At 45.6% G+C, this 26,135-nt stretch overlaps 1 pseudogene; it reads left to right on the plus strand.

Moving 5' to 3' along the window:
• Positions 1–232: 232 nt before the first annotated feature.
• On the plus strand, positions 233–9,378 carry LOC133772980 (nuclear receptor corepressor 1-like; annotated as a pseudogene).
• Positions 9,379–26,135: the final 16,757 nt, after the last annotated feature.

A 26,135-nucleotide genomic window follows, 5' to 3' on the forward strand; every position in this document is an offset into this window, starting at 1 on the left:
TGGTGCTTTCCAGCCAGTCCTCGGGAACGCCCAGCACTCCCACTTCATCCCGGATTTCTGTCTGCTCATTCCCGCGTGAAGACAGCCATGACTGAAACAAAGGGGGACAGCGCTGAGTTTAAATCCTTGTCCAAGCCTAGGAATTACATCAGGACAAACGAGATCCCTGCACGGAGCGGGTAACCCAAGCCGAGAGGGGTGTGCTCTCTCCACGGAGAAAATTAGAGTTTAAATGAAACCAGAGCAGGCGGGTCACCGCGTGCTGACCCCAGGGCTGGGGCACCGGCGGCCTCCAGCCCAGCTCCCCCGGCGGCTGCCGGGGCTCCGGACAGGCGGGCTTTGTGCCATCTTGGGGTATTATTTCAAGCTAATTTTCCGTCTGAGTCAGAGGAAGCGTTTCAGCCCTGCGGATGTCCACTGCAGAGAGCAGGCCTGGCCGTGCAGGAGAACATGTCCAGGGTGTCAGAGCACAGGAAGACGGCCCTGGCAGAAGCAGCACCCAGCGCAGGGGGAGGCACAGAGGGCCCTCCAGGAGCCCGCCTTCTGCTCTGAGCCGTCGGTCCTCAACACGGTGTTATCTCGGGGAAATTCAGCCTTCCTGGATTACCTGCATGGCCCTGGGAGTCCACTGCACTTACCCACCTGGGCTCCGGGCTGTGAGAGTTCTTTTTTTTATCACAAAGTTAGTGTATCTATAGAAAGCCTTGCCCAAGGTGTTCTGTGCATGGCTGGTTCCTAAGCTGTCAGGAGCTGTTCCTTAAAAATAAATTGTCCCGGGTGTCGATAGGCTCAGCACGTGTGGGCTAGAATTTTGATCAACGGAGGACTGGGCAGTGGCCGGGCTGCACTACATGCGATGCCCGTCTTGGAGGAGAGGCAGAGTTCCCAGGTTCTCACTCCACTTCTCAGCTTGGCTTACATCTCTCCCAGGAGGACCAAACTTGGGGAAATACAAAATGTTGAGGCCACCGAGACTTCTGCCATGACCAAATACAGCGATTTCCTAACTTGGCTGCTCAGTGGAATTGAGAAGATCCTAAAACAGATAAATCCCTGGTCTGATCCCCGGAGCCTGTGAGACAGTCTGTGGAAATTGAGAAAGAAGTGGTATTGTTTGGGAAATACCCTTACAGCTACTGTTTTCTTTATTTTTTTTTTTTCATACAAGGAAAATAATGTCTAACCTTGGACTTAATCCCAGGTTTCTCCTATCTCCTGTACTGAATTCTGTTACAGAGGCCCTTCCAAAGAGCCGTCATGTTGACGCCCTTCATGTTGACGCCACGTAGCATCTGACTGGTGACGCTCGTATAAAATCTGACCCAGCAGACACACAGACGGCGGGCTTATTTCAAAGGTCTGATTTCTCTCGTTAATTAGGAATTTGACTTAGGAGACCTTCTTCCTTTCTCCAGACCTCCTCGGGCTGGTAGCTCCTGAGACAGGTTCTGCTCTGATTGAACAGGGAGATGCTGTAGGACACTACTGCGCTGTACCAGAAATTCCACTCTGGATGTACACGCCCTGCCGACAGAGTCAGCCCAGCAACACAGCTGGAGCAGAGTGGCTGGCGCAGGTAACTCCCAGAGCTGCAAGGGAGGGTCCTTCAGCTGTGTGGCCACACTCCATGCACAATATTGCCAGACCTAGCGACGCATGCGTGCCATCTGCTTCAATTCACTGAGCTGAGCGGCCACTAGAGATCAAAAGTCAGACTCATAAGAGGAAGTGCTTCTAAAATTATGGCTGCCTCCCTGAACCTGGCCTTCCTGCTCCCCCTGCTTTTTTATGGGGCATAATTGACCCAGCTCTGGTTACAGGGACAGACGTTTTTTTAAGGGGTCAGAATCAAGTGAGCCCACTGAGGCATCAATCAAGGAGCAGGCTTTCTCTGTGCACACAGGCTTTTGTGGGGCGGGGGCTGGGGGCCCTGGGTTTAGTCCACATGTCATTTTCAGCTTCATTGCCCATTGCTGACATGGGTCTCTCAGGATGGCTTTCTATAAAAAGGCGAGTGCCTTATCACTCATCTTGTTCTTCTGCCCGAACTTTCTAAATTGAGAAACTCTGATGAGCTCTGGTCAGCTTGCTTTTGAGTCTTAGGCAACCTCTGGCTATGAACTTGTAATATGAGAAGTGCGGATGGGAGGAAGCATCCAAAAAACCACTTAGTTTTTGTATTCTAAAAAGACATACAAATGGCTTTCTGGCTAATTTTTATTTCAGTGGGTTCCTAGAAAGTCAAATATAAATAAACTTTTAAAAATATGCATAAGTTAGAGAACAACTATAACTTAAATTTTCATATATAATATACATATTTAAGATATGTAAAATAAACATATTTGTATGTATTTTATAAATAAATTTTATATATAAATATCAGTAATGTACAATATCATATAATGCATATATTTAAATCAAAACCAGTGATCAAAAGATAATGTAACCAGAAAACAGTGTTTTGTAAAGTGGGAAGAGACCATGTCAGCTGTGTGCCAGGACACTGGGGCGCGTGCAGGATCTGTGCACACTGAGCCTGTTTCCCTCTCTGTGCCCAGGATTGTACCCCCTAGTCCACCTCCTTGGTCAGGTGGATCTCCACTCCCTTAATAGAGTGAGATCAGTGTTCCCGCAGCAACTTCCACGCCATGTTAGATTCATCAGAACTCCTTGAAGGCAGGGTCCATGAATTTTCATTGAGTTCCCAGCTCCAATAAAGGCTTGGTCCCCTACCCAGCTCAGTAGGTATTTAGAGGTGGGCATTTGATTCCATGACCCGAGCCCTGTTCTCATCCACTCACGCAGCATTTATCAGGCATCCATCATGCACCTGGCACTATCAGACATGCCAGGGGCCCAGGGCTGAAAGGTAAAATGCACCTGCCCTCATGGAGCTTACATTGCAGTCAAAGGAAAAATGACCACATGTCCCTGTTTGAATCAGAGATCATCTAAGATTGTACTAAAAGCTATGTAGAAAATAAAACAGGTAATGGGCTTCAGAGGGAGTTGAGGGGTAGGTAGTGGTCAGCATCGGGCCTGATCTTTTGAGGTGGAGACCTGAAAGCTGTGGACGAATCCTGAGAGTTTCTTAGAAAAGCACATTCTGAGCATAGCTTACACCAAGTGCACCAATCAAACAGAGGGGAGAAGGCGCTCAGCCGTTTGGAGGCAAATCCAGCATGCTCTGACTATGGTTAAGAGAGGCAGAGGTGTTGGCAGTGTTGTGTTCAGAAAGGTGCAAGAGTGATGGCGAAGAATCCAGATTTATTATAATTATCGTGGGAACCTCCTGGAAGGTTGAAAACAGGAGACACCAATGACCTGACATGGCAACCCTACGAGTAGTGATGTCAGATGCTACATGAGGATGTTAAAGAAAACCTCAACAAGGCATCTTCTTGTCACAAAGGTGAGTCAGGCACACGTGGTTCAAGGTGGGGATGGTAATGATGTCACCGTCTCCTGGACCAACAGTAGCTGGTGTACCTTCAATTAAGCTCTGGATTGAGGGCATTGTCATAAGCTGTTTAAGATCTCTAATATGTTAATAATAGGAAAGATAATAATACAAAAGCTCTTTCAGAATTCTACAACTTAACACTTTCACAGGCATGTCCACATTTAATTGGAGATAGGCCATATATACATTATTAATTTCAATTTAGTAGCAGAGTCAGAAACTTGGAAGGGTCACACAGCCACAGAATGTATAAAAACATGATTATCAATTTTATAAAGCATTCTTCAACTCATATTTCACATTATTTTATTTATTAAAATTCTGAAATTTAATTTTTTATCTACTTGGAAGGCAAAAAGAAAGAGAGACAGAGACAGAGAAAGAGTTATCTTCCATCCTCTGGTCACTCCCCACATGACTACAACAGCCAGCATCAGATCAGGTTGGAGGCAGGAGCCTAAAAGTCCATCCGGTCTCCTACATGAACAGCAGAGATGCAAGGGCTCAAGCCATCATCTTCTGCCTCCCAGGATTCTTTAGCAGGGAGCTGGATTGGAATCAGTGTAGCCAGGACTCAAACAGCTACTCCAGTGTGGAATGTGGACATCTCTCTATAAAACAATGCCCATCCCATGGTTATTAATTTTTATTTTAGTGTCTTTGAGTTTCTAATTTTTAACACCACAACTTAAAAGGTAACCTCACAAAACAGTTTTCTATTTCCTATGTTTATAGTCAGATTGCAATAGCTCGATGCAAAAAAAAAGTCATTTCCCTGAATGGCTATGAAGTTTTTAAAGAGTAATAATGATCAACTCATTAACCATGGTTGCCTCGAAGCTCTTTGATAAGACTCATGTACAGCCTATTATTTAACAGGAATTTATTTTAAAGAGCTAGTCACTCATGTATTCAGACTACAATAGCCCTTATACTAATTCTTCCTTAAATGGATATTGTCTTGTTGTCAAATGTGTTCATGCTACGGAGTAACTCCATGGAGTCTCAAAGCAAAGTTGAATGTCTACAACCAGGTCTTTTACGTACTGTTTTAATAGAGTCTCAACAAAGTAGGTTTTCCTGGGCTATAAAGGATTGTGTGGCTTTGTTGTGCTGTGAAAAAAAAAAAATGAACATAAGTAAAATTACAGCATTGTGTACCCTTAGGAGTATGGCCCTAATCACTTTCCAGATTTCCTATAACTGCCTTTTCCCTCCACCAGAACAATTTTGTCTGTAGGATGCAAATTTAGCAACACTCGATGCCTGGGCCAAGTATGCCAAAGCATTAGGAGATAAGCCAGGTCTTCATTCGACAAAGACCTCTCAACTTCCTCCTGTGATTCCAGCCAGGGGGACATTTTTGAAGACAAAACGACTTTTGCCACAATTTTGAGGAGTTGGAGACTAACAAGTGATGGGAAGAGTCAACTACAACTCCTCGGTGGAGGTTGCTGGGACACAGCGGCGGCTAATGGGGCTTAATACAGAGGGAGAAGACCTTCTCCACGAGTCTTGGGGCTGCTGACAAAAGGACTGCTTGCATGTCTTAACTCATGGTTTCCCGAGTGCCACCAGAGAGCGCGAAGAGACGGCCGCTGGAAAAGCAGCAGCTGCAAACCGTCAGCAGCTGGTTCAGCCCTCAGCTGTAGTCTCTGGCAGCTGCAGCGCAAGCTCTGCGGTCCTGGTTCAGAAGGGAGCAGGGTCCTGCCAGGCGTCCTGCTGCCTCAGGTTGTGCAGAGTGGATTCTGGCCCATACGCTGGCTCCTGCCAGCTCGCCCTGACCCAGCAACTGCTCATGCCCCATGTCCTCAGCTTGGCTTGTCAGGCCTCTGGTGGCCCCTCAGAGCTGCACCCGGCACTCACACAGGCGGATCAGGGGTTCTGGGAGGTCCGGACTGCATGCTGTGCTGTTTACCTGCATCACCATTCTGTGATATTTAACACGATTAAGTTTATGCCTGCTTTCCGAGACCACATCTTCCGGAACGCAGCTGGAAGGATTGCCTCCAAGTTTAGTGAATTTACTCCAGTGATCGCCAGCAAAACACAAGCCCTAGACATTTACTGAGTTTGTTTAGGGGCACCTTTGGTGGGGACAGAAAGACACGCAGCTGAGGAGCAGACCTTGCACAGAGAGGCTGACACTGCCACACAGGACAGGAAACAAACAGAAGCCCTGGTCCACACACGGAGAGGGCTGCAGGTACGCAGGGCACTTCCAGTCAAGCTGGCTTCATGAAGAGACTCTAGGACGGCTCTGCGGTCAGCTGTAGCAAGCGTTTATTGATTTAACCATGGACTAAAGATGGTCCAAGAATCAGCAGCCGGTGCACTGAAGAAATTTGGGCCAGAGCTGTGGCACAGTGGGTAAAGCTGCCACCTGTGGCACCAGCATCCTAAATGGGTGCTGGTTTGAGTCCCAGCTTCTCCACTTCTGATCCAGCTCCCTGGGGAAAGCAGCAGAGGATGGCCCAAATCCTTGAGCTCAAGCACTCATGTGGGATACCTGAAATAAGCTCCTGGCTTCTGGCTTTGGCCCGACCCAGATCCAGCAGTTGCAGCCATTTGAGGAGTGAACCAGCAGATGGAAGGCATCTCTCTCTGTAACTCTGCCTTCAAAATAAATAAATAAATAAATTTTTAAAAAGTAAATTTAAGGAATTATTTATAGCCAGCAGTTGAGAGTAGACAGCTATGGAACTCTTGTCCAGGAAAACAACTTGAAACCAATGGCTCACTGCATATTTGTCCAAAACTTGCTAGAGTGTAACAATAGTAAGGAAAACTTACAAGAAAGATGTGCATTCAATCCATTTATCTTCATACTCTATTCATTCTTTATCCACTCAATTTTTCTTTTTTCAACACATTCTTAATCTTCTCTTTGTGCAAGGCAGAAAACTAAATTATATGCTAAATTTCTATCTATAAACACATATTCTCACTAGGTAGAATAATCATTAAACAGTTTGAAAAGTGGTGCCGTGGCTCAGTAGGCTAATCCTCCGCCTGCGGCGCCTGCACACCAGGTTCTAGTCCCGGTCGGGGTGCTGGATTCTGTCCCAGTTGCCCCTCTTCCAGGCCAGCTCTCTGCTGTGGCCCGGGAAGGCAGTGGAGGATGGCCTAAGTGCTTGGGCCCTGCACCCCATGGGAGACTAGGAGAAGCACCTGGCTCCTGCCTTCGGATCAACGCAATGCGCCGGCCGCAGTGCGCTGGCTGCGGCGGCCATTGGAGGGTGAACCAACGGCAAAGGAAGACCTTTCTCACTGTCTCTCTCTCTCACTGTCCACTCTGCCTGTCAAAAAAATAAAAAAAAAAAAGAAAAGTAATGATTTCAAATATCGTCAAATGCTGTGACTAAAATGAAATGGAGATGGAGAAGTGAGGGGGTGAGGAGCAGGGCCGGCGCCTGGGGAGGTCCTGGGAAGGTAGTGTCTGCTGAGACTGGGTGTGGAGAAGGAGACGGATCAGGAGAGCTGAGGGAAGCCTGCTGCAAGCGGAAGATGCAGCAAGAGCGTGGACAGCGAGGACAGAAGGGGATGGCCCATAATCTGGTCAGGGCGACAAAGCCTGGGACAGAGGGGTCGGTCCTGGGAAAACAAGTCTGCGTGATGGGTGGGGACAAGCTCTGGGGGACATGTGACGAGTCTCCTGAAGCCTTCCCTGTGCTGCCTTCCAACCAGCACACGTTCATCTCGCTGAGCATTCCCACGCCTGCCCTGACACTATTGCCTCTCATATGTGGACTAGAAGATCCGGAGCCATATTTGTATCCTTCCTGAGAACATTCTAGAACCCTAAAACAGACTGTTGCAGACTAATCTTCTAGTCCTGGTTTCAGTTTTATCTTTCTTATGATCTTTGCCCATCGCTTCAGTTGTGGCCTCTAAGTTCCCCAGTGTCGTTGGATAAACCTGTGCTAACCACGGAAATTATCTAGAAACAAAGTGCTGTACAAGGACCTGTGGAAAAATATGCTGGGCTGTAGACACCATGTGAGTCACCTATAGAGATTTAGGCCGGGGAATCTTGACCCTCACCCACAGATGAGAATTTGTTAAGAGTACAACAAGAGCTTCCATAAGCCAAGGCCTGGCAGCCTCCCGCTACAACACTGCTGCAGACGCCTGGCTGCTCTTGTGGATGCTGCAGCTTCTGCACCCCAGATGGATGTGTCCAAAACAGAAGAGAGTAAGCATGAAGCTGCCAGGTTAGAAGACAATTTGAGAGGCAGGTCAGTAGCAGTTAGGGAGCAGCAGCAGCCAGAGCAGAAAAGCCTGGAGGTGGAGAAGAGATCTGTTCAGTGTCTGTACACGTCTTCAGCCTTTCCAAGTGGCAAGCCCCAGCCTCACTCTTCAGTAGTTTATTCTGAGGCTGGGAAAGATAAAGGGCCTCCTCCAAAGTCCAGATATGAGGAAGAGCTCAGGACCAGAGGGAAGACCACCATTTCTGCAGCTAACTTCATAGACATGATCATCACCCGGCAAATTGCCTCGGACAAGGATGCAAGGGAACGTGGCTCTCAAGGTTCAGACTCTTCCAGTAGCTTGTCTTCTCCCAGGTATGAAACAACTAGCAATGCTATTGAGGTCATAAGTCCTGCCAGCTCACCTGCACTGCCCCAGGAAAAACTGCAGGCCTATCAGCCAGAGGTTGTTAAGGCAAATCAAGCCGAAAACGATCCCGGCAGACAGTATGAAGGACCATTACATCACTATCGACCACAGCAGCAGCTGCCCCCTTCCTCACAGGCAGAGGGGATGGGGCAAGTGCCCAGGACCCATCGGCTCATCACACTTGCCGATCACATCTGTCAAATTACCACACAGGATTTTGTTAGAAATCAAGTTCCCTCGCAGACTCCCCCGCAACCTCCCACTTCTACATTCTAAAATTCACCCTCTGCTTTGGTGTCAACGCCTGTGAGGACTAAAACATCAAGTCGTTACAGCCCCGAGTCCCAATCTCAGTCTGTTCACCATCAGAGACCAGGTTCCAGAGTTTCTCCAGAAAATCTTGTGGACAAATCCCGGGGAAGCAGGCCTGGAAAATCCCCAGAGAGGAGTCACGTCTCTTCAGAGCCCTACGAGCCCACCTCCCCACCCTTGTCTCAGCGGGGAGCTGAGCCTTCGGGGCAGAGGGGTGATTCCCGCTCACCAGGCAGTATTAGCTACTTGCCTTCATTCTTCACCAAGCTGGAAAACACATCACCCATGGTTCAATCAAAGAAGCAGGAGATTTTTCGTAAGTTGAACTCCTCTGGTGGAGGTGACTCTGATATGGCAGCAGCTCAGCGAGGAACTGAGATCTTTAATCTGCCAGCGGTTACCACATCAGGCTCAGTTAGCTCTCGAGGCCATTCTTTTGCTGATCCTGCCAGTAATCTTGGTCTAGAAGACATTATCAGGAAGGCTCTCATGGGGAGCTTTGATGACAAAGTAGAGGAGCACGGAGTGGTCCTGTCGCAGACTGTGGGAGTAGTGTCAGTTGTGACCAGTAGTGAGACACGGAGAGAGGAAGGGGACCCATCACCTCCTTCAAGAGGCGTTTGCAAACCAAAGCTGATTAGCAAGTCAAACATTGGAAATCAAAATCTCCCATCCCTGGGCAGGCCTACCTGGGAAGTGAACGGCCCTCTTCGGTCTCCTCTGTGCATTCCGAGGGGGACTACCACAGGCAGACACCAGGGTGGGCCTGGGAAGACAGGCCTTCTTCAACAGGCTCAACACAGTTCCCTTATAACCCCCTGACCCTGCGGATGCTCAGCAGCACGCCACCAACGCCGATCGCATGTGCCCCCTCTGCTGTGAACCAGGCAGCTCCTCACCAACAGAACAGGATCTGGGAGCGAGAGCCTGCCCCGCTGCTCTCAGCACAGTAGGAGACACTGTCGGACAGTGACGACTGAACCACACAGACGGGGGACACGGCATGGGGAGGGGCTCGTTCTCGGGTATTTTAATTGCAGGTCAAAAACCTGCCCATTTGATTTGTGCCCAGAGACTTTTCAGGAGAGCCAGGGCCATAGATGATGGAGAAATGATAGAAATTCATTTGGAGCATCAAACGGGAAGAAACAGAAAATAGCCTTTGATACGCTGCAATTCAGTGGATTCTAATAGTGGAGGGTTGAAATGTAGAGTTTTTAAAAGTGGACAATTCCTATTCCTACATCTGTTTGTAAAGAAAACCATAATATCTTTAAATCACTCATGTAAATAGATGACCTTTTTGCAGTGTTAAAAAAAAAAAAAAAAAAGAGTACAAGATGGTCTGGTTCTGTGGTGCAGCAGGTTAATGGCCTGGCCTGAAGCACTGGCATCCCATATGGGCCCCGGTTCTAGTTCCGGCTGCTTCTCTTCTGATCCAGCTCTCTGCTGTGGCCTGGGATAGCAGAAGATGGCCCAAGTCCCTGGGCCCCTGCACCTACGTGGGAGACTCAGAAGAAGCTCCTGGCTCCTGGCTTCGGATCGGTGCAGCTCCGACCATTGCAGCCATCTGGGGAGTGAACCGGCGGATGGAAGACCTCTCTCTCTGTCTCTACCTCTCTCTGTAACTCTGCCTGTCAAATAATAAATAAAATAAATCTTTAAAAAAAGAGTACAACAAGAAAGCAGAAGTGAATAGGGCCTTAAAAGTATACAGCCCAGATTGCCTGCCCCTAAAACCTGTGCAGGTGACCCAGGTCAGGCGCAGTGGGCCTCAGTTGTTTCCTCTGGAGGGTGTCACGCACACTCACACCCTGCATGGCCTTCCCTGCTCCAGTGCCCAGGGCTCAAGGATAAAGGTGACTGTAAGATCTGTCATTTGCTTTTCAGAGTATTGGCAGAGAGATGTTAGAGGAAGCCTAAAACCTGTGACCAGCCGGTCAGCCAGGCTGGGAGCTGGCCATTGACAGGAGCGTAAGCAGGGTCCAGCACCCTCTCACACCACCAAAAAACCTCTTCCCTGGCCTCTGTCCTTCCAGTGAGCTCTTTGCCTGGTCTCTTCCTTAGATCTGACCGTGCTGTTAAAAAACTCAGGGATTCCACATTGAAATACACCCGATCACTTAGTCTATTGGGAGTTTCAAAGAGTTTACAGAATTCAAAATATTCTTTTTGCATTTCATAACAGCTTGGTGCTTTTGAAAAAAAAAGTAAAAGTATGTATCAGACACCGGTATCACACACCAAGTCTCCCTGTGTTTAGCATCACCCATTAGTATGGGACATTTGTTGGCTATGGCTGAACCAGGGTCGACACTGCAAAAAGTCTTCATATTCAGAATTGTCCCTGTCTGTCCCGGGACATCACACCGCACCTGCTGATCACGTCTCCTTAGGCTTTCTTGGCTCTCGCAGGTTCTCAGACCTCTGTCGTTTCTGGTGACTGAGGAGTAGTAGTCAATGTATTTTATGGGGTGTCGCACAAGTTGGATTTTTAATCATTTTACTCGGATTAGGGGAAGAAGGCTAAAGAGGCAGACTGTCATTCTCCCAGTATCCTGTGGAGGGCGCACTCCGTCGTCGTGACTTCCCCTGTTGCTGTGGCCCTTCATCCTCATCACCGGGCTGTTGCAGTCTTCCAGGTTCTCCAACAGTAACATTACTCTTTCTTTCCTCATCCTTGCCGCCATCTTTAAAAAGAAGTCACTTAGAAAGTGAAGCTTCTGAGGGCAGAGATCCTCACAAATTACATGGGATTTTTCCGCATTCTCTCTTGTTTATCTTTCAGCTGTTGATTTACAGAAGTATGAACTCCTGGGTTTGTAAAGGGGTGAAGTCTGTAAAACTAAAGGCATAAAAGAAACTAAACATTAAGTATTCTGCAGTTAATAAAGTTGTGTTTCTTGGGTACAGGTTTACGATTCTGATATTGTTACACTAATGGAGCTGAAAACTTGGATGAGTGGAAGGAGGATAATAGGAGCCCACTTTTTCCCTATCGTATTAAGAGATTTTATAAAAGCAGATAGAAGCCTAATCCATGTCGTCATAAGTTAGATTTGAGGAATAAAATGAATGTATGGTTAAAAAAGATACAGTTACATGTGGAGATATAGGCATGTGCACATGTATGTTAATGAGAAAACACGTGCAAAGGAACCTCAAAAAGTATGTGAGACATGGAATTGAAAAATGTTTGTTTGGGTGCAAAAACATTTTGAAATCCTTGTGTGGTTTTTTTCATAACCTGCATTTCCCATGAATTTTATGAAGACTATTTCTAGGCAGGGGTTTTCAAAATTTTTGCAAAAAAGTAAACTTACCTCTCCACTCCATTCATCCACAAATGTCTTAGAGTCCCTTTGTGCTGTCTCTGTCAGCTGAGAGGACCAAGAGACAACCAGAGCAGTGCTGAGCACACCCCACACCCAGTTCTTGGTTCTAACGCCATTCTCTAGCAGATGTCAGGGACTTGCTGTAAGATTGGGGCAGAAATGTTCAAGATGATCCAGGAGTATCTTGTAGCATCAGAAAACTTTAAAATGTGCAAAAGAAGAAGAACAGAATGGTGACACACAGAGGTCAACAGAAAGAGCTTCCAATGGACGGAGCTGCAGCCAACGGAGCAGCAAAACAGAGTGCAGCGTTGCATTGCAAGCCAAGCTAGAAAATGAAATTAATGCCTATTAATGTTTAAAAAGAATAATGATATCATGAAATATTTCAATCATACAATTACTAAATACAGGTACCCACAAATATCTGCTTTCTTTTTTAATGCGTATATCAGAAAAATTGTAAAATAACTGAAATAGGCTCACTCACTAGCAATTCAAACTGTTAAGAAGCAATATCACGCAAGGGTAAATATCATCACATGCTGTTGTTTAATATGAAAGCCACAGAGTTCAGCAGACCCCATGGATAGTGCGCAGGCTTTGGGATTTGCTCTGGCAACCTCTGTGTCCCTGGTGTTTGGCATGTAACTGGCTGTGTCAGAGACGGCTTCCTCACTGTAACGGGGGTTATGAAGAGGATTGAACAAATGTCCATGCGTCTTAGTTCCTTCTGGCTGCTGTAACAACATATTACGAACCCCACAGCTTGTAAACAACATTTGTGTATGACAGCTGTGGGCCTGGGAAGCCTAAGGTTGAAGTGCCAGCATATTTGGTGTCTGGGGAGGAATCCCTTTCCTCATCCATGACGCCTTCTCTCTGTCCCCAAAGAGGCACAGCAGCCATTCCCAGGCACCCTAGTGATGTGATCACCCCTCATGGACCATTCTCAGTACCATAAGAGGACGATTGGGTTCAGTGTGTGAATGGGGGTGAGGTGACACAAGTATTATGTCCATAGTAGCATGGATGACTCCTAGCGCAGGACTCTAAGTATTCTCAGTGAATCCTAATTGCAGATATTTTCCTGTTTTTAATGTTGTGTTTCACCCCTTTTGTTCCTTAATAGAGATGAGCTCTTCAGCTCCATCGATAGATTTCTGGGCTCCAGTGAAAGCTCACTCCCGAATCCGCTTGGACTGGGGACTTCCATGCGCTACCTCCCAACGTGCTCGCTACTTATTTCCCACAAAGGAAAGGTTTGTTTTTCAACTGGCACAGGAATCCAGGCTGAAATCTTCATGGCATACATGAGGGGCACTGCCTAAAGAGAGATCACGCTCTAAATCGGAGCCCTGCAAGCCAATTCCCCATTTAGCAAACGGAGCGGAAAAGCTGCTCTGAGCTGTGGAGCCAGTGGCTGCCCTGGCGGTCCCTGAGCTTCCAGGCAAGCTGTAGCAGTCCTGGCCTCCGTGAGCCAGAAGTCAACAGTCTCGGCTCCCTATGCAGCCACAAGTAGAGTTTCCTATCAAAATCATCCACCCATGAAAGACTTAATTTATTTTTCTAACTCAGGAAAATAATGGCTCTTTTATGCTGTATCTGCATATTGTAAACCCAATAAAGGCAAGTGAAATCCTACCAGCCAGTGTGGTGAGGAACGCGGGCTGTAAGTGTTTGAGCAGAAATGGTCTCTGTTTCACGATATCACGGGGCAGTGGATAGAGGGAGGAGCTGCCAGTCCTGCACCTGGAGCGGAGTTTAGTAATCCTAGCCTCTGGAATAGAAGGAGTAGCACGGTGAAGGAAAAGATCTCACAATTGTTGCTGCACTGAGAGTCCTGATGGTGTTGGGAGATTGCTCTCTCCATATACACTTTGGAAGCCTGAGGCCCAATCTTGTCTGAGCTGCCTCACAAGGAGTTTCGCTGCCGGTGCTTTTTCAGTGTGGACTCCAACTTCCTAACAATGCCCTGCATTGTTTCCTTTCCCATGAAATCACTGCTGTTGTCATCAGCAGGCAAAACCTGATGCACGTTGTGTGTCGTGTGGGGCGGCTGAGGTTCTGAGGGCAACCACATGCCGTGGATACCGGCTCTGCGGCTGTGATCTGCTGAAAGATAATCGAGACACGGAATGAGCGGGGCCAGCACCTGGGCTGTGCTGTGCAAGGCACCCTGCAGGTGCAGCAGGCTCCTGAGCCTCCATCTCCCTCCCTGGTGCTCTCTCTCTCAGGTTGGCTGCATTTCTGCTCTGAAGCTTGGTCTTGACCCCTGAAATCCAGTGGTCACTCCTCAGGCTGTGATTGCCCACATGACAGGATCTCCCTGCACAGACGCTGGATTCTCGGTCTGCTCTATCCCCCAGCAGTTTTCCAAAGGCCTTTGTGGCTATGGACCTGTTTTCTCTTGTTCTCTGTTGTCCTGATGGGCCCTTCATCACTCTCACTGCTCCTCCTGGTCTGATGCCAAGCCTGCCCTCCCCCAGCTTACACATGAGAAGTGTCAGTCATGTGCCTTGCTGATCGGATGTGTTGATGGTGCCTTCCCAGCGGCACAAACTACACAGAGCGATGGCTTCTGTTCTTATTTTATGCCTGTAGAAAGAAGGTTGGAGCCCACTGGTCCAAGGTCACACAGTTGGAAAGGGTCTCCCACACTCAAGCTGTCTGTTATTTTCACAAGGGTCTAATTTTCACTCACAGATCCTTCTAAGAGTGCAGCAAATCTCTTAGTGTGAAAGATTGTGAATTCATTACTGGTATGCTTTGAGCCTGCAAGCCAACCATGGCCTTCCAGTTATGGGTAATTCTACTATATTCTATTATATACATATATATATTATATATAAAAATCTATACACATTTATACATAAATATGGAGAGTCAAGTGATGGCAAGAGATGCATGATGACTTTATAAACATTGTACATAGAGATTGCCTAAGTTTCTATTGGGAATGTAGAGAAGCTCTTCCAAAAAACTCACAAAAGAGGCTGGCATTATGGCCTGTGATGCCAGCAGTCCACATGGGTGCCATTTCAAGTCCTGGCTGCTCCACTTCTGACCCAATTCCCTGCTAATGCACCTGGGAGAAGCAGCAGCAGATTGCCTGAGTTCTTGTGCCCCTGCCACTCACACGGGAGACCTGGGTGGAGTTCTAGACTCCACGTTTGACCCAGCCTGCCCAGCCTCAGTGGTTGTTTGGACAGTAAGCCAACAAGAAGAATGAGAGCTCTGTCTTCTCTTCTTCTATCTTTATACCTCTGCCTTTCAAGTAAATAAAATAAACCTTCTTTTAAAAAGTTCACGGGAAATGAATATTCTGAACAAACTGTGCAGACTTAAAAGTTTTGCTCTTTAATAAGCTTATCTTTAAATTCTTGTTTTCCACATAGTTTCTGAAGTACTTTCATATATTTTCATTGACGATGGTGCTGTTTGGTGAGTGCGCACTGTTTGCACATCCTGGCTTGGTGCTTTACATCTGTTACCCTCCTTAAACTTGACGACATCTCTGCACTGTAGGGACTGCTGTCGTATTAACACAAGAGGATACTGATGAACAGAGAAAGTAATATTTACAGAGACCCAGCAGCAGAACCAAGGAGCAAATTAAGATCTATCTCTTTCCCAAGTTCATGTTCCTAATATGTCATCCTGTCTTCTTAGCCTTCTTAATACTAATGACATCATTTCATTTGCAAATCTAAAAGCATCTTCCCCAGACCAAATTCCATGAAGAAATCATAGTGGCTGTCTTTAGTGTTGATGGAAAATGGCAAGCAAGGTGATTCCCTGGGAGTCGCACACTGTCAGTTTTACTTTTGGATGATTTTAGGAGTGTCCGAAGGTAACAAATCCGAGAGCACCAGTCTCTCATAACTGTGTGTCTCCTTCAAAGTCTCTCTCACTCTGCCTTGGCCCAGCCTCCCTAACTAACAACCACTACAGAAGCATCTCTTGGATTTTCTGAAGCGTGCACCAAGGAAGCCCTTGCTTAAGTGATGCATTGCCTCATACATCACCAGTGGGTGACAGAACAGTGCAGTAAATAAACCTGTGGTCATGTCATTGTCAGGAGATCAGATGGAGGCATTGCTGCTTAAAGTATCGCTTCCTGTAGACTCCCTCACTCCCACTTCCAAGGACAGATCTGCCAAGGTGTAGGCGTCTGGGAAGGATTCCAAATGCAGACGGTTGTGTTAACGAGCTGGGCAGCCCTGCTTGAATCCACGAGAGGTAAGTGGCTGGTTTCACAGGAGGGACACCCAAGGTGCTCCCATCAAGGGAGGGGGGAAGGTGAACCCTTGCAGCTGTGCCGACATCTAGCAACACAGCAACCAGGCTGTGTGAGGCTGGGCTCCACTAAGGGGCTCAGTGTGCTCTTGGCTTGAAGCACTAAGTCTCAGCTCAGTGTGATTTGCATTCTGAAGTCCCTTGAAGACTTTCCTGCTACCCTGTCAGTGCCCTTGGATCCTTCCCATGCCTGGCTGTCAGATCAGCCAGCACGCTGGGAAGGATGAATGGTTGCACCTCTCTTGCCCTCATCAGATGGAAGGGTGGGCACTGTGTTTGTTTGCACATTTTTGGAGCTGGCACCAGGTCCAAGATTAATAAGTGCTTGTTCAATGATTATTTACCACTGAGCAGTAAATTCCTAACAATGGTATTAATAACTATGAAATCAGAGTTGGGTCAACCAATCACAGCACTGTGAGAGAGTGGTTATTGCTAGAATTCTCTAAAAGACAAAGGCACAGAACTGCTATACAAGGTCCAGTCGGTTAATGCTACCAACGGGTTTCACCAAAACTGTGAAAACAGCAGGACACTTGCTTAAGGGGATCCCTTGTTCTTCTTGCACACAAAGCTTCACCATCCTGACCCTGTGTGACCTCCCTCTCTTCCATATACTCAGGAAAAATTGTTAATTCACTAGCATTGAGGTTTTGTTCATAGTGCAAGGAATCGTTAAGGTGTATGAGCAGTTTCCATGTGGAAGGTTCTGCTTCCAGGCTTCCAGATGGCTGTGATGGTGGACACCTGCAGCTCCAGCCCACCTGGACCCAGGGAGGTGCTGTCCCTCCCCACAGGCAAGGAACACTGTCTTCTGAGATGTGGCCCAGGTTCCCAGGGAGACAACACTCATATTTATCTTCTGGATCTTCCGCAATAAGCAATTTGGTAAGTACTTTCAATGTGTTTTTAAACGAAGGCATACACACACCTGTTCTCTAAAAACCACAGTATTTGTTCCAGGTCTTCCATGGATATGAAGATTCTCAGATGCCTACATCCCTTCTACACAATGGCTCTGCATTTGCATGCAAACTATGCACACCCTCATACACACTTTAGATAATCTATAGACAACTTAAAATAACTATTACAAGGTAAATGCTATGTAAATAGTTGTTGTACTGTGTTGCTTAGGGAACAATGACAAGGAAATAAGTTAGTACATATTAAATACAGTAGAGTTTTTTCCCCAAATATTTTTGATCTGCAATTGATTGGGTCTGTGAACATAGAACCCATGGATATGGAAATAGATGGCCAAATATACTCATGTGCAGCATAGTATATTATAGTTTAGACGATAGTATGGTACTGTGTATAGTATAGTTTAGCATAGTACAGTATGCCATGACATAGCATAGTACAGTAGTGTAGTACAGTCTGATTTACTGTAGCATAGTATAGTTTACTATAGTATAGTATAGCTCAGTATAGCATTATTCAGTAAAGAATACTACAGTGTAGTGTAGTATGGTATAGTTTACTATAGTAATAGTACAGTATTATTCAATATAGCATAGTACAGTATAGTTTAGTGTGATTTACTATAGGATTATTCAGTATATTGTGGTACAGTGTAGTTTAGTATAGTTTAATGGAGTATTATTCAGTATAGAATAATGCAGTGTAGTGTAGTATGGTTTAATATAATGTTATTCAGTATAGTGTGATACAGTGCAGTTTAGTGTAGTTTAATATAGCATTATTCAGTATAGAATACTGCAGTGTGCTGTAGTATGGTTTAATATAGTATTATTCAGTAAAGCGTGGTACAATATAGTTTAGCGTAGTTTAATATAGTATTATTCAGTATAGAATACTACAGTGCAGTGTGGTATGGTTTAATATAGTATTATTCAATATAGAGTGGTTCAGTGTAGTTTAGTGTGATGTACTTCCTTATATACACTCACAGACACTTGACCAAAGAGTTAGCATCCCCATTTGACGTGAGACAAATGTCAAACACAGTGCACTAACAGCTTTTACAAGATAATATGATGGCAAGAATCTTGACTGAATTCTTTCCACCTTTCCAGTGACATCCTACACTTCGGGATAAGGATCGGTTCCCAGAAGAGAGGGATGCTTGCTTAATGCCGCTCTTTTGCACATGGGATACACATGGATCCAACACCTACCATGTGCCGACCACCATACTAGGTGCTGAGGGATCCTACAGTGAAAATGGTAGATGGGGTCTTTGCATCCAGAGAGCATATGTTCAAGTAGTGTAATTAATGATCTGTCTCATATCCCACGTGTATAGGAATTACACATGTTATCTACAATATCCCAGATGTTTTGGAAATACTCAGTTAAACAAACACACACACCTTGAGTGAATGAATCCAATCTCTGAATCCCAAACAGCACCAGATGCGTAGCATTCTCCTGCCTGCAGACACCCTGCCACTCTCCTCTACCAGCTCTAGTCCACGGCTGAGCCCGGAATACCCCTCAACGCTGTGTCAACATGTTGAGGAAGCAGCTCTTCTCCCTTATGTCTTCCATCCTCTTGCTCCCAGACTGGTTTTAACTTTTTAAATTCTTGTTTCATCTTAGTTATTCCTAAAGTTCAATTTGACACCTGAAGGTGACTGTCGCTTAGGATTCTTATAGTCCTACCCAAAACTGCTTTTTCATGAATTTGCTGGAAACTTGATTGGACTTTATGTTGCAACCCCTCATGAGACCAAGTGTAATGGCCTTCCTTTTGAGAAAACAGGGACAATTCTATGCTCCTGGTCCTCCTTCTCCACAGCCCTGTCCCCTGCAGATATAGCAAATATCTTCCAGATAGTTTTTGAAAAGTGTAGGTCTTGTTCTTTTCTCTATGGAAACTTTCCAGTGTTGACTTCCAGAAACTTTCTGTATCAACAAGGATCATGCCTTTGGGAGCATCATTAATATGTACAAATACATTAAATAAAATCACTTCATAAAGCCACATTTAACTTTCTTTTTTAACTTTTATTTAGTAAATATAATTTTCCAAAGTACAGTTTATGTATTACAATGGCTTTTCCCCCCCCATAACTTCCCTCCCACCCACACCCCTCCCATCTCCCGCTCCCTCTCCTATTCCATTCACATCAAGATTCATTTTCAATTATCTTTATATACAGAAGATCGATTTAGTATGTATTAAGTAAAGATTTCATCAGTTTTCACCCACACAGAACATAAGTGTAAAATACTGTTTGAGTACTAGTTATAGCATTAATTCACATTGGACAACACATTAAGGACAGAGATCCCACATGAGGAGTAAGTACACAGTGACTCCTGTTGTTGACTTAACAATTTGACACTCTTGTTTATGGTGTCAGAAATCTCCCTAGGCTCTAGTCATGAGTTTCCAAGGCTATGGAAGCCTCTTGAGTTCGCTGACTTCAATAGTATTTAGACAAGGCCATAGTCAAAGTGGAAGTTCTCTCCTCCCTTCAGAGAAAGGTACCTCCTTCTTTGATGGCCCGTTCTTTCCACTGGGATCTCACTCACAGAGATCTTTCATTTAGGTCCTCTTTTTATTTTTCCAGAGTGTCTTGGCTTTCCATGCCTAAAATACTCTCATGGGCTCTTCAGCCAGATCTTCAGCCAGATCTTCAGCCAGGGCTGATTCTGAGGCCAGAGTGCTGTTTAGGACAACTGCCATTCTATGAGTCTGCTGTGTATCCCGCTTCCCACGTTGGATCATTCTCTCCCTTTTTTATTCTATGAGTTAGTATTCGCAAACACTAGTCTTGTTTGTGTGCTCCCTTTGACTCTTAGACCTATCAGTGTGGTCACTTGTGAACTGAAATTGATCACTTAGACTAGTGAAATGGCATTGGTACATGCCACCTTGATGGGATTGTATTGGAATCCCCGGGCACATTTCTAACTCCATCATTTGGGGCAAGTCAGCTTGAGCATGTCCCAGATTTACATCTCATCCCTCTCTTATTCCCACTCTTATATTTAACAGGGATCACTTTTCAGTTAAATTTCAACACCTATGAATAAATGTGTGTTAATTACAGAGTTAAACCAATAGTATTAAGTAGAACAAAAAAAATACTAAAAGGGATGAAATTTTAAATTGTGCATCAACAGTCAGGACAAGGGCTGATCAAGTCACTGTTTCTCAAAGTGTCCCTTTCACTTCAACAGGTCAGCCCACATTTCAAGATGGTAAATGTGGCACTGTGTCTCTCTAAAAACAACCAGGACAATTTTAGAGACAGAAACTCTGTCTAGAGGGAGGCTAAGAAGCAGATGTAAAGATACATGGGCACACTTCTGTAAGGACTCTTGTGGCTCTGGATTTCAACCGTGTAGACAACACGGGGAATGGGTCACACACGTTGGACATAGTTTGGCACCAAACAGAGTTGGGAAGAGGATGTCAAGTGAGAGCACCATCAGGCTGTGAGTCACCTGCAGGAGGAGCAGCATAGGTGAGAGCGACTGCTTTGTGAGGAGCCCTATAATGTCAATTACATCTAGTGAGAAAAGTGAAGTAAATATACACATACAAATAAGCCCTTGGTGTGGACACTTGTGCATACAGAATTTTCCTGAGACAACCATGAGAAATATGGTTTTACACATACATTTTATGCTTTGGTTAAAAAACTGCACAGCATTTGGTCTTTATAAAATATATATATATACATATATATATATACAGACATAATGGATATATATATTTTCAAAACACACATATAAAAATACATATATGAATATTACTGGAAGTTTTCCCCTTGTTTAAAACAAATATTCATAGAAATAAACCAAACCATGTAGTGTGCTTCTTATCCATCCAGGAACATCCAGGAAAATCTCTCACCCAGGGAACCAGGGGAGTCCTGCTTTGAGCCTTTGCCAAATTCTTCTTCGTAGCCACTCCCACCATGTCCACTTGTAAACTACCTAAGTCTTAACACCTAGCTCACAAGATCCTGGATTTTCAAAAATTATATTTCATTTTAAAAAGGTACAGCATGATAAGTCAACACACATAGTCAATGTTCCAAGGTCAAATTTGCTAAGTCAGCATTATTCTGATACCCAAACCAAACAAGACACCCAAAAAACCAGAAAACTACAGACCAATATCCTTGATGAACATAGATACAGAAGTTCCCAACACAATACCAGCAAACTGAATCCAACAACACATCAAAAAGATTATACACCGTGATCAGATAGGATGTATCCCAAGGATGTAAGGATAGTTTAACATTTGCAAATCAACAAACGTAATAAATCACATCCACGGAATGAAGAACAAAAGCCATCTCAACAGATGTAGAAAAAGTGGCCAGTAAGACGTAGTATCACCTCATCATGTAAACTCTCAATAAAACAGGAAGGGAATGAGCAAATCGCAAATATGACAGACCCACAGCCCACATCACACTGAGTGGGAAAAAATTGAAAGTGGTTCCCCAAGGAACTGGAGCAAGATAAGGATGTTCAGTTTCACAACTTTTATTCAGTATAACAGTGGAAGTCTTAGCAGAAACAATTAGGCAAGAGAAAGAAATAAAGGGCATCCAAATTGAGTAGGGAGAAGTCAGAATACCCATGCTTTTATAGGTGGGAGAAACCTAAAGACTCCATGGAAAAGCTCTAAGAAGTGATAAATTCAGTATCATTGCAGAATACAGAACCTCAATAAAAACAGCAATATTTTATACATGAATAATGAATTTGCTGAAAGAAATATCAAGAAAGCAATCCCATTCACAATAGGCACAGAAGAAAAGTGGTAAGAAAAAGTTTAAACAAGGAAGTGAAAGGTCTCTACCATGACAATTATAACAACAGGCTCACAGGAGCCACCATGAGCCAGTGCCAGCCCTCCTCAACTCCCCCAGCCTTGGGAGCTGCTCTGAACTCATGCAGATGGCACCTTCCTTGTATACTCGCAGTCCTTCCGGGAGGTTGTGAGTTAGACAGTTTCATCATTATCTTGCAGATGAGGCAAAAAAATATTTTCAGAACATCTGAAGACTGACACGAAATGTTCAAAGCAGTCAATACATGTTTGCTGATTTGCACTGGTGATGGTGGAGGTGGTGGGAAGACCAAACGTCGCCAAACACCTGGGGACCTCATCCCAAATGTTCTGCTAGGAGCAGTCACACTGGAGAGACAGTGACCTTGCTCTCTGGTTCTGTCCTGAGCCCCCGCCAGACCCCTCCGGTCAGGGTTCTGGGCAGTAGGTTGGCTGCAAGGGGGCCCCAGTGCTGTGGTGTCGGCTGGGGCTTCATGTCCAAGACTGAGTGCAGAAGCCTCAATGCCAGGCAGCCAGAGAAACAGCTCCCACCAGCCTCAGGGAGCTCAGAGACTCTGCCTCACCCCATCACCTGCCTCTCTTACAGCTCAGAAATTTTCCTTTAACCTGCTGCCCATCTATAGACTGTTATGGAGTCACCTCTTAGCTTTTCCTTCTCCAGGCTAAAGCCTATTTCCTCTAATGTCTCCCTGGGGTCCTATTCCTCCACCCCGTCAACACCTTTGTGACTCCTCTTTGAGTTCTCTTTGAGAGAAGTCAGAATGAGCTTATGGGCAAAGGCTCACTTCTGACCTACACTGAAGGCAGAGGAAGCCCTGAGCACAGAGGGGCCATTGTGGACTTGGGAAATCTCTCTCTGGAGCCCCCTGCGTCTGACTCATCAGAACCCCAGAGTCAAGCCCTCTCAGAGCTTCTTCCTGCTGCGCCGTTGGATGTCAGCCCAGAGAGAACTTAGACGTGGCCACAGCCCTCAGTTTAGACACTGGGACCCAGTGGATTTAGGTAGCAACATCAGCTGATGAGTTAAGACAAGAGATGAATTTGAACCAAGAAGTCCAAGGAGATCTATAGCCTCGTCAGAGGAGATCCTGCAAAGCCATGGACTGAGCAGGTGGTAAGGAGTATTCCTATTCGTCTCTGCATGTAGTTTTTTTCCGTCTGAACATGTTTGTGAGAGTCTCTGCACTCTTACTCCCTGCTGCATCTCCGGAGCCTGGAGTAGCGGCCAGCACAGTTTGCCTTCCACGTGCCCTTGCTCTTGTTGAAGAAGCAGCAATGACCTACTTTTCTCCTCTGAGCAATTTCATGAAAACAGGAACTACTGATGAGTACACAGGTCCTTTACAGCGCTCGTGAGAGAAACCATACAGTACTTGCTAGTGGCAGAATCCCTCTGGAGCCAACTTTAAACACAAGGGACGTATCTGAAAGCTGAAGGACCACAGAGTGGTCCCGGCCCACGTGACGTCAGAACCGAAATGGATGGATGCTTTAATCTTCCTCTATTTTTCACGAGATTCATTTTGTTTATTCGAAAGGAAAAGAACACAGAGAGATGCGGGTTGGGGAGGGAGAGAGAGAGAATCTTTCCATGTGCTGGTTCACTCCCCAAGTGACCACAGTGACGGGAGCTGGGCCAGATTGAAGCCAGGAGCCTGGAGCTCCAACCAGGTCTCCCACTTGGGTGGTGAGGCCCAAGTACTTGAGTCATCTTCTGCTGCTTTCCCAGGTGCGTTAGCAGGCAGATGGATTGGAAGCAGAGCAGCACTCCAGTATGGGAAGACAAGATTGCAGATGGACACTTAACCCACTGCGCCACAACGCTGGCCACTGCTCCTGCTCTCGACAGCCACAAGCCACGAGGACTTGGAGACCAGGAATGCATTGTGGTAGAGCAAGTCGAATGACCGTTCTGCTGTTGCAGTGTGATCTCAGGAGAGCTGCCCACACTTTCCGAGTATTATTTCCTTATCTGCAATGTAGATATCTGTTCTCCCCACTACAGGCCAAATAAGCCGATGTTATCAAAATGCTTTCACAAATCAAAAATAAGAAATAATGTAAGAGCAGCTTATTACAATCACCCCCCACTGAGGAAAATGCAAATCAGATGAATAATAATTTCCACTGAGCTGAAGGATTTCATTAGATTGTGTCATCCAGGATGATCTGAAATGAAAGGAAATCCACTAAGGTTATAAAATTTCCAAAAAAAAAAAGGACCTAAACCTAAAATAGCACTACTCTCTCAAGATCACAGATCTCAAAAGGTCTTGTGTTTTTCAAACCAGACAGCAATAAATGAAAGGCATACCTCCCCGGATGGGCCCACTTCAAGGCTGTGGGGACAGAGGAGTTCCTGAGGCCACTTGCTCACCTGTGGCTCCCCCTCACTTGGGCAGAAACAAAGCCACTTTGAAAGAATTTACCTTGTCAGGCAGTGTTCTGTTTACCGGGCCTAATCCTAAACCTCAGAAATGAAAAGCTCTTAAATCTTGAAAGAGATGGGACTACTTCAGATCAGAATGGAGTGCCTCACACACAGCCCGGGGCGGTGTCTGGACAGGAATTCCTGAGTGCTTTAAATTGTATACCTGGAAAATGAATCAGCAGAGTCATGGCTACTCATTTTCATGGGTAAATTAATTCAACATATCTTCCTTTTATCTAGAAAAAAAGAAACCTACTATAGACACGTAAACATTGCCATAAACCACATTAGTTTTGTTGCCTACAGCAACTCTGACAAACAGGAAACATGTACATTAATTCAAGTCCTGCCTTTGTTCTACGTTAAGTTACTCCTAAGCATATCCTTATCTAACAAACCTGTGTTTGGAAAAGTATGAGAGGTTTGAGAGCTTGGGTGGACTATGTGGATAATTAGCTGTTGTTGGTTTCTTTCTTAAAGTTTTCAGAGTCTAGTAAGATAAATATGTTGGATCAATGGACAAAAAGATAAATAGATTGATAGATAATCAATTGATTGACTGATAGTAAAAATATAAACAGCTAAAACAGATAGAGCATAGAAGTACGTGAGGAAAACTCAAGACAAAATGTGAAGCTTAGTGCTTAGTGCTTAGATGTTTCACTCGGAATAGAGTTTCAAATTGTGCAGTTTCTCTTTAAACATCAATTTCTTAATTAATCATAATTATTTGTGAATTATTTCATTTCTGTGATTTTAAAGCAGTAGTGGGGGCTGGCACCATGGCGTAGTAGGTTAAGCCTCTGCCGGTGGCGCTGGCATCCCATATTGGTGCCAGTTCGTGTCCTAGCTGCTCCTCTTCCAGTCCAGCTCTCTGCTATGGCCTGGGAGAGCAGTGGAAGATGGCCCAAGTGCTTAGATCCCTGCACCTGTGTGGGAGACCTGGAGGAAGTTCCAGGCTTCTAGCTTTGGCCTGGCCCAACCCTGGCCATTTGCGGCCATCTGGGGAGTAAACCAATAGATGGAATATCTCTCTCTGTCTCTCCTTCTCTGTGTTTGTAACTCCACCTCTCAAATAAATAAACAAAATCTTTAAAAAAATATGAAAAGCAGTAGTGGAAGAATTTCTTTTGTGCTGAATCCCAGGACTGTGTGAACCACCTGGGACGGGAATAAAGCTACTCTACTGGATGCCTATGTGATAGATCACCATCTGTGACACAGGCTCCTGCCCCCACCCTTTGCTATATGCTACATACGTCAAATAGAGACAAACTCCCTGTAAATGACAACATTTTGGAAAAAAAACAGAGTCCACCCCTTCATCACAGAAGCATAATAAGTGGAAACTTTGTAAGAAAATGTTCCTGGGGCTGGTGCTGTGGTACAGAGGGTTAACGCCCTGGCCTGAAGCTCCGGCATCCCATATGGGCCCTGGTTCTAGTCCCGGCTGCTCCTCTTCCGATCCAGCTCTCTGCTATGGCCTGGGAAGGCAGTAGAAGATGGCCCGGGTCCTTGGGCCCCTGTACCCATGTGGGAGACCCAGAGGAAGCTCTTGGCTCCTGGCTTCAGCTCCTGGCGCAGCTCCGGTCATTGCGCACATCTTTGGAGTGAACCAGCGGATGGAAGACCTCTCTGTCTCTACCTCTCTCTGTAACTCTGTCTTGAAAATAAATAAAATAAATCTTTAAAAAAAAGAAAGAAAATGTTCCTAGGCTTGAGGGGCCCAGGGCCAGCGAGAAGCACCTGCTCACACCGGAGCGGTGAATGTCTAAAGTGCTTCAGCATAGCGATCTCCTTGGTTTGCAAGGGCCTTGGCGATAACTTGTGGTTGTTCAAAGCCCCAGCCTGTGCTTTGGGAAAAGGAGATTCAGAGAGGTT

The sequence above is a fragment of the Lepus europaeus genome, chromosome 13 (genome assembly GCF_033115175.1).
Source record: "Lepus europaeus isolate LE1 chromosome 13, mLepTim1.pri, whole genome shotgun sequence".
NCBI classification, from domain to species: Eukaryota; Metazoa; Chordata; class Mammalia; order Lagomorpha; family Leporidae; genus Lepus; species Lepus europaeus.